The 9,154-nt window shown below is 42.7% G+C and overlaps 1 non-coding gene across 1 annotated transcript; it reads right to left on the reverse strand.

The window, feature by feature from the left end:
- Window positions 1-9,049: 9,049 nt before the first annotated feature.
- Window positions 9,050-9,154, reverse strand: LOC118668717. Its single transcript, XR_004971724.1, has one exon. It is a non-coding gene; the product is annotated as a U6 spliceosomal RNA (small nuclear RNA).

Below are 9,154 nucleotides of genomic sequence, written 5' to 3' on the forward strand. Positions count from 1 at the left end.
AAATGTCCATCAACATATGAGTGAATGAATAAATAAAACATGGTCTATCCATTCAATGGAATATTATTCAGCCATAAAAACGGAATGAGGGCTAATGATGCTACAACATGGATGAACCTTGAAAACATTATGCTGAGTGAAAAAGGACAGATAAAATATGTCACATATTGCTTGAATCCGATTATTTGAAATATTTTGAATAGATAAACCCATAGAGACAGAAAGCAGATGAATGATTGCCAGGGGTTGGGGGAGGTGAGGAATGAGGAGTGACTTCTTAATGGATATGGGGTCTCTTTGGTGATGAAGAAAATGTTCTAGAACTAGATAGAGGTGATAGTTGTAAAACATTATGTATATGAATATACTAAATGCCACTGGATTGTTAATGAATTGTTCATTGTGAATGGTTAATTTTATGTTAAGTGACTTTTACCTCAATAAAAAATAAATATTAAAAATGTTCCTTCAAATCTATAAGAACACCAACAAACAGCCCAGTAGAAAAATTAGCAAAGGATATGAAAGGGAAATATATACATGAAATGTTAATCAACCTCATTCATAATGAATATAAATCAGGCATGGCTGAATCCAGAAACTTTAACAATGTCAACAGGACATTATGTGTCTTCCTCCAACTCTCCCTTATGCTTTCCTCTATGGTAGCAGGCTCTTCCTGTAAGATGGCAAAGTGGCCCCCAACAGCTCCAGGCTTACATTCCCCCAGCTCGGCAATTCCAGCAAGGAAAGCAGAGTCGTTCCCAGGAGTTCCAGAAAAAGTCCCAGGAATGGTCAACTGACCCAGGCTAAAGTGAATAGCTATCCCTGAACCAGTATCTGTGACAAGGGAATGGAATTTCTGCTTGGTGAGGCCTGGATCATGGGTTTTCCCATGGAGCTATGAAATGGGGTCAGTCCCAAACAACCCACATAGCCAGAGAGATTCCCAAAGGGGATCAAGGTGCTATTCCAGAAGGAAAAAGAATGGATGTTGGATAGGCAAAATCAACATGTGTCTGCTATAAAAAGGATGTGGGAAAACCCTGGCCAGGTAGCTCAGTTGGTTAGAGCATCATCCCAATAAGCCAAGTTTTCAAGTTTAATCCTAGGTCAGGACACATACAATGAATGCATAAATAAGTGGAACAATAAATATCTCTCTCTCTCTCTCTCTCTCTCTCTCTCTCTCTCTCTCTCTCTCTCTCTCTCCCCCCCCCCCAAACAATAAATAAAAAATTTTTAAATGTGGCAAAGAAGGGAAATTCACAGAAGAGATCCATGAAAAATGTGATAAAGCAGCTTGAAATTATCCAGCTTTGATGTTTATAAAGCACCTTCTCATCCATCATCTTGATCCTCGCACAGCCCTTTGAGATAGGTAATTTTACAGATGAGAAAATAAAGTCATGGGCAAGCTGAAGGACTTCCCCACTGGAAGAGTCATGTAAGGAACCAGGACACCTGACCTTGTAGCTGGTGTTCTTTCCCCTAACCACATAGGTGCCACATCCTACTGAGAAGCACTGTGATGCACACAGGAACTCACAGATCCTCAGGTACCTACCCACTTGGCTCTGTTAGGAAGCATAAAGAAATCAGTCTCTTAGCAATCAGAACCTGTCACTAGGCCTGAGAAAAGCTACCAGCTGATGCAGCAGAAGTCCTCTAGCTTTTCAAGAAGTGTGCTTCCAATTATATAGCCCAACTGTCCCTTTGCCCACCCACAGGGACAGTGATTCAAGCTGGGCCTCAGAATCCTAATTATGAAAAAATAGAAAGAAGAATGTTAAAACACCCAACCCCTTGATTCCATTACCAGCAGTTTGCTCACTTCCGATGACGATGCGGCCTTTGGCTCTCAGCCTCCGTAGAGTCCAAGAAAACACTTATTCCATGTGGTGAGACCTTAGCTAGATGAACACTCTGGCCATTCTCCCCATCGGTCACTCACTCCTCTCCAAAGGAGGAAAAGTAACTTAGCCGATTGGTGAATTGGGGAGAAGAGACTGAATTCACCCTGCTGATTGGCGGTGACTTGGGGAGGAGAGACTGAGTTCACCCCTTAGCCTTTTCTTTTCGGATCTGCCTGCTCACAGGATGGGTGTGTTTGGCTGTGCTCTCTCCACCATGCAAGAGAAGGAGCATGCTGGCCAGCTCTGCCCCTGTGGAGAACACCTGTGGTGGCCCCAAGCAGCTTAGAGAGTCTGACTCATCCAGAGATGAAAAGTTAACTTGCCTTTCTGGACACACACCTAAACCATACCCTTCAATCTAGTTTTATCATGAATAAAGGCTACATTTTGAGCAGAAGAACAAATTTCTAGAACTGGTTTGGAAGCCTGGCTCTGCCACCTACTAGTTGCATTCAGACTACAACACCATGTTACAAGGACTCAAGCCAGAGCCTGCAGAGCAGTAGATGCCTGCCCAGATAATAAGTCCTCAAGATCAGACAGGAGGTGAGGAAGTGAAAGAGGAGACCATGAACCAACTGCACAGGGAGAATATTCCAGGATCAGGACAAAGAGACTGACCAGAGGTTCCTAGATAATATGAGTTCTTAGGATTCTTGGAAGGATTACATGAGACACTGAAAAAGAGATCTTATCATATAGATATGAGGAATTATTGAAGTGCCCACTGAGGCGGTGTACTAGTATGCAATTAACAAGTATGTCTTGGTCACCTTAAATGCCTTCTATGAAGTATTGGGAGAAACAAGAGATGATGTGACTTGATCGAGGTCTTATAATTCATAAATGTTGAAGCTGAGCTCTAAACCTAGGTCATCTGACTCTACTATGTCATGTAGGCCATCAACTGCCAATAGATTCATAAGAGATCTAGAGATCAGAATAAGAAATAGGGAACTCATGTCAAATTCTCACCTTATGTAAGTGTTAAGAAACTGAAAGTTTGTGTCCCTCCCTAAATTCTTCTGTTGAAGCCCTAACTGCCAATGTGATGGTATTTGAAAGTGGGGCCTTTGGGAGGTAATTAGGAGTAGATGAGGTCCTAAGAGTGGGCGGCTTCATGGTGGGATTAGTGGCCTTACAAGAAGAGACGCCAGAGAGCTTGCTCTTTCTCTCTCTCTGCCATGTGAGGACACACAAGAAGGTAGCTATATGCAAGCCAGGAAGAGGGCCCTCACCAGATCACAACCATGTTGACACCCTGATTTCAGACTTCCAGCCTCCAGAACTGTGGGAACACAAGTGTCTATTGTTTAAGCCACCCAGTGTGTGGTATTTTGTTATGGCAGCCTGAGGTAAGGCATTCAGGTTAAGATTCAATATAATAATAATGGAGAAAAGAATGGTAAAGGGGGGGAAAGTAGCTATATCAAAGGATATAAATAGAAGGTTTTTGTTAGCTCATTTAATTACTCATTCAACAAATGTATCTTAAATACTTCAAATGAGCTAAACATATGAATAGCTAGACAGAATCATGAACCAGACAGACAGTCCCAACTGCCATGGAGATCTTAATTGAATGGAGGAAACAAGTAAACAAGCAATTATAATTCAACTAGAGGCCTAGTGCACGAAATTCGTGCACAGGTAGGATCCCTAGGCCTGGCTGGTGATCAGGGCCAACCAGGGCCTTCCAGCTGCCGGCCAGGGACTTCCTTTGTTCCGCACCACCCCCTGGTGGTCAGCGCATGTCATAGCGAGCAAGCAAACTCTGGGTCTCCCAGTTGAACTCCTGTGGGGACAATTTGCATATTAGGCTTTTAGATAGATAGATAGATAGATAGATAGATAGATAGATAGATAGATAGATAGATAGATAGATATGACAGAGAAGTACAGGGTTCCATGAGATTTCATGATAAGAGCACTTGACCTGGACTTGGAGAGCCAGAGACAGCGTCTTGTAGGCAGAAATTTCTAAGCTGAGCCTAGAAAGATAGGGAGCTGGAGATAGCAAGTCCAAGACAAGGAGAGAAAGTGTCTGGGCAGAGGAAGTGGCACAAGCTGAGAGGGGATGATGGGTGTCACTGAAGCCTGAGCTCGCGGTGGAGCATGGAGGAGATGATGCTGTAGAGCAGCGGTTCTCAACCTGTGGGTTGCGACCCCGTTGGCGGTCGAACGACCCTTTCACAGGAGTTGCCTAAGAGCATCCTGCATATCAGATATTTACATTACGATTCATAACAGTAGCAACATTACAGTTATGAAGTAGCAACGAAAATAATTTTATGGTTGGGTCACAACATAAGGAACTGTATTTAAAGGGCCAGAAGGTTGAGAACCACTGCTGTAGAGAGATATGGGCCAGAGTGTGAAGAACCTCCTACAACAGGCCAGCAAGTTTGAATTTTAGCTGGGGTTCAGTCAGGATCCCCTGAAAGGAACTGATGTCATCAGACTTGCCATTCAAAAAAGAAAACCCCAGCAAGCAATGTGGAAACCTCACTAGACTAGGCAAGACAAAGGACTAGAAACCAGAGAGACTGTTAGCATCATTTAGGAGAAACACAAAGGTAAATTAGACAAGATAATGCCACACTGATGTACTGTGAAGACTGGGTACTTGACAAACATTGCCTGACTGTATCCTTGTATCAGTGATAGCATATACCAGATACTTTTACTGTCCCCATATTTTCAGATGAGTAATTATCTACTGCAGAGTTGGCCCTCTGGGGTTAGGTACTGTCCCTTCGTCCCTGATGCGCAGGTCCCAGCTTCTCTCATCTGGACAACTTTAATAGCCTCCTTCCTGGTCCCTCTGACTCCCTACAATTTATAATCAACCCAGGAGCCAGACTGAGCTTTTAACATCAGATCACATGGCCCTTCCCCTGGTAAAAATCCGGCAATGAATTTCCACCACTTAAGAGTTAAATGCTCAGTCTTTCCCGTGACCCCAAACCATTAAGCCTCTACCTTATTCCTGACCCCATTTCATACTGTTCTCCCTCTGGCTCCCTACTCCAAACCATAGTAACTTTCTTATACTTCTGAGAGGCTCCAAGGACTTGCTGTCGCTCAGCATCTTCCAGGACCTTGGCCAATGTGTCATCTTCTCCGAGGAGGCCACCCAGAACATTCTGTTCAAAGGGCAACTCTAGGCCCTATACCTATTTTACTTTCTTCACAGTACTACCACATCCAAAGTGCTCTTATTTACCGACATGTTTGTTCAGTTAATGACTGTTTCCAGACCCTCCACACCCTGCCCACAGCAGACCAGTGTGTTGATAAAACTTTCTGCGATGGTGGAAGTGCTCTGTACCTATGCCGTCCCATACAATAGTCATCAACCTATTGAGCACTTGAAATGTGGCAAGTGTGACTGAAGAACTGAATTTTCAATTTGACTTTGCTTTAATAAATGTTAATTTAAATGTAGTGGTTATTGTATTGTATACAGAAGCTCTAGAGCAGGGGTGGGCAAACTTTTTGACTCGAGGGCCACAATGGGTCTTAAACTGGACCGGAGGGCCGGAACAAAAGCATGGATGGAGTGTTTGTGTGAACTAATATAAATTCAAAGTAAACATCATTAGGTAAAAGAGTACGGTCTTTTTTTTTTTTAGTTTTATTCATTTCAAACGGGCCAGATCCGGCCCGCGGGCTGTAGTTTGCCCACGGATGCTCTAGAGTGTAAGCTCTAAGAAGGCAGAGACCACGTCTGTCACCATGTCCCACATGCCTATAGCAGTACCTGATATTTAAGAAGTGTGCAATAAATGAGTCTTAAGTTAATGGACAAAGATATGAACAAATGAACACGGAAATCCCTTCTGACCTCCTCTTGGCACTGTTCTCCACCTCTCACTACATGCCCTGAGGTCTCCCCTCCACTCGGAGGGGAGGGGGAAAGTTGTTTGCTGCAGTGACCTCAGGCATTTGGCAGAAACACCAGGTGTCAGGGCAGCAGAGTCAATTACTCCCTCCACTGCACTCCATTTGGAGTTGAACACCCCCTGTGAGGAGGTGGGACGGTAATGAAGCCTTACCAGGCCCCAGTAAATACTGCAGCTGTTTCCTATACAGTCATTTGGGCTTTATGGAATGTGGAAGTGGCTCGGCCTATAAACCCACGTGGATTGCTTTATTTGTCTATTTCTCCTCCTCCTCCTCCCTTGTCTAATGTTGGAAGGCACTAGGAGAGAGAACCAAGTCAGTGTCAGGTCAAGAGGCTGAATTCAATTAAAGTCTTACTTGGACCCAATCTCTTTTAGGAAATGAAATCAAGATTGGGCTGAATAATATATTTTTTGCAAGTTAGGATCCCTTCTGGGCTCTGTTTAGGCAGAAAAGATAATTCAGAACAGACATTCAGTCTGGTCTTATTTTTACACAGTGAGGATTAGGACACCTACATTATCCGATGGCAATAAAATAAAGTTATACTTCCCCCTGTAATAGTCCCAAATAATGATTAAGAAAGATATGGCTCCCAAGGTCTCTAAGAAACACTGCTTCGCCTTATTAACTGTGCTCAGGATCAGATGGAAAAGGAGCAGACACCGATGCTTTGAGATAGTAACAAATATGAGGTAGAGAACAGACAAGGGTTTCATAGACAAGACAAACTGAGATCCACTGCACAAAGGTGGCTCTAGTTGAACTTCCTGGAGAATCCATGTCATGAACAGGCAATGAATGGATGCTATAAGGGGACTGGTTTCCATTGGTGAGAAAGGAAACTCTTGCGCCTACTCTGCGAGGCTGACATGAAGGGACAACAAAAAGTTTGACTATGTCATACTCCATGGCACATCTCCTACAATGGCCAATCACATCATCTGAGATGCTTCAGGAAAAGAGCTGTATTTTCTCTGTAATTTAGAAATCATCCTTTACCTGGATACGCCTCTGTGGCATAGCAGGGGTCTGGGGCAGGGGAGAGATTAGGGGGACGGAAGGCATATCTCCAACTGTTGTCTGGACAACAGCTAGGTTCCAGAGTATCAGAAGCCCTAACCACTATAATAGTAACAATAGCTGCATTTAGGAAAGCCTGACACTGTGCTAGCCTCTGTGCAAAGCCATTTTCTACAAAATCTCAGTGAATTCCCATAACAACTCTAAGATAACTATAGCTATCCTCATTTTACAGGGTGAAAAAAGAGAGGCTTCAGAGAAGTCAAGTCATCTGTCTTGCTGGAGAGGCCCACATACTAGAAGGAACTGAGGGTGGCCTTCGACTAACAGGCGGCAAGGAAGTGAGGCTCTCAGTTCAACAACCCGTGAGTCCTGTCAACAATCACATAAACCAGATACCATGAGATAAATGTGTATGTTCTTATACCACATTTTGGGGGTGATTTTTTTACCCAGCAATAAAAAACTGACACAGTCACACAACCCAGCTCTGACTCTAAATCAGGTCAACCTGGTCCTAGAATCTACTTATTTTTGCACTCCCTCACATTGCCTTTCATATTTTCTTCCTTCCCTTTCCCCAAAAGTACCAATACAGGTGCCTACTGCTCTAAAATAATCTGATGCTGCTTCTTTTCCTGCTGCCCTGTCCACGAAGGATAAATAGCCAAAAAGTATAAAGAATTCATACAACTCAATAGCTGGGGGGGAGTGGGGGAGCACAAATAATCCAATTTAAAAATAAGCCAATTGCCGAAACCGGTTTGGCTCAGTGGATAGAGCGTCGGCTTGCAGACTGAAAGGTCCCAGGTTCGATTCCGGTCAAGGGCATGTACCTGGGTTGCGGGCACATCCCCAGTGGGAGATGTGCAGGAGGCAGCTGATCGATGTTCCTCTCTCATCGATGTTTCTAACTCTCTATCTCTCTCCCTTCCTCTCTGTAAAAAATCAATAAAATATATTTTAAAAATAAGCCAATGACCTGAATAGACATTTCTCCAAAGAAGATATATATGCAAATGATCAACAGGTATAATAAAAGGTGTTTAACATCACTAATCATCATGGAAACGCAAATCAGAACCATAAGATATTACCTCATGCCTATTACAATGGCTGTTATCAGAAAGGCAAGAGATAACAAGTATTGAGGATGATATGGAGAAAATAGAATCCTTGTGCAGTGTTGATAGAATGGTGAAATAATACAGTCATGATGAGAAACAGTATGAAGGTTCCCTAAAAAAATCAAAAATAGAACTATCATATGATCCAGCAATTTCACTTCTGTGAATATATCTGAAAGAAATGAAAATACTGTGTCAAAGAGATATATGCTCCCCACTCCCATGTTCAGAGCAGCATTATTTACAATAGCCAAGACGCGGAAACAGCCTCATGTCCACTGATAGGTGACTAGATAAAGAAGCTGTGGTATTTACATACAATGGAATATTATTCAGCCATAAAAAGAAGGAAATCCTGCCATTTATTACCACATGGATGGACGTTGAGGAAGGGTGGGCAGGAAAACTGGAGGAAGGTGGTCAAAAGATACAAACTTCCAGTTATAAAATAAATAACTACTGGGGATGTAAAGTATAGCAAGCAGGCTGATAGTAAACATTGCTGTTATAGTTGAAAGCTGTTAAGAAAGTAAATCCTAACAGTTTTTTCTATCTATATTAGATGACAGATGTCAACTAAATTTATTGTGGTAATCCTTTCACAAAATATATAGGTCATCATGCTGTTACACCTTAAAATTATATAGTGCTGCATATCTATTATATCTCAACAAAACTGGGAAATTTTTTGGAAAGAATATCAGAACAGCCCTGGCTGGGTGGCTCAGATGGTTGGAGCGTCATCGCATACACCAAAAAGATTTTGGATTTGATTCTTGGTCAGGGCACATACCCAGGCCTTGGGTTCAATGCCGGAGCTGAGTGCATGTGGGAGGCCACCAACTGATGTATCTCTCTCTCTTTCTCTCTCTCTCTCTCTCTCTCTCTCTCTCTCTCCTTAGCTCCCTCTCTAAAAAAATCAATAAAAAGTTTTAAAAAGGATTCAAAACAAAAGTTGCTTATGGAGTGGGGATTGACAGAGGGACCACTGGGGAACTTTTTTCTTTATTTGTTTTTCATTAATCCTCACCCAAGGATATGTTTCCATTGATTTTTATTTTTACTTTATTTTATTTTTTTAATATGGAACGCTTCACGAATTTGCGTGTCATCCTTGCGCAGGGGCCATGCTAATCTTCTCTGTATCGTTCCAATTTTAGTATATGTTCAGCCGAAGCGAGC

The sequence above is a fragment of the Myotis myotis genome, unplaced genomic scaffold (assembly GCF_014108235.1).
Source record: "Myotis myotis isolate mMyoMyo1 unplaced genomic scaffold, mMyoMyo1.p scaffold_m19_p_13, whole genome shotgun sequence".
Taxonomy (NCBI): Eukaryota; Metazoa; Chordata; class Mammalia; order Chiroptera; family Vespertilionidae; genus Myotis; species Myotis myotis.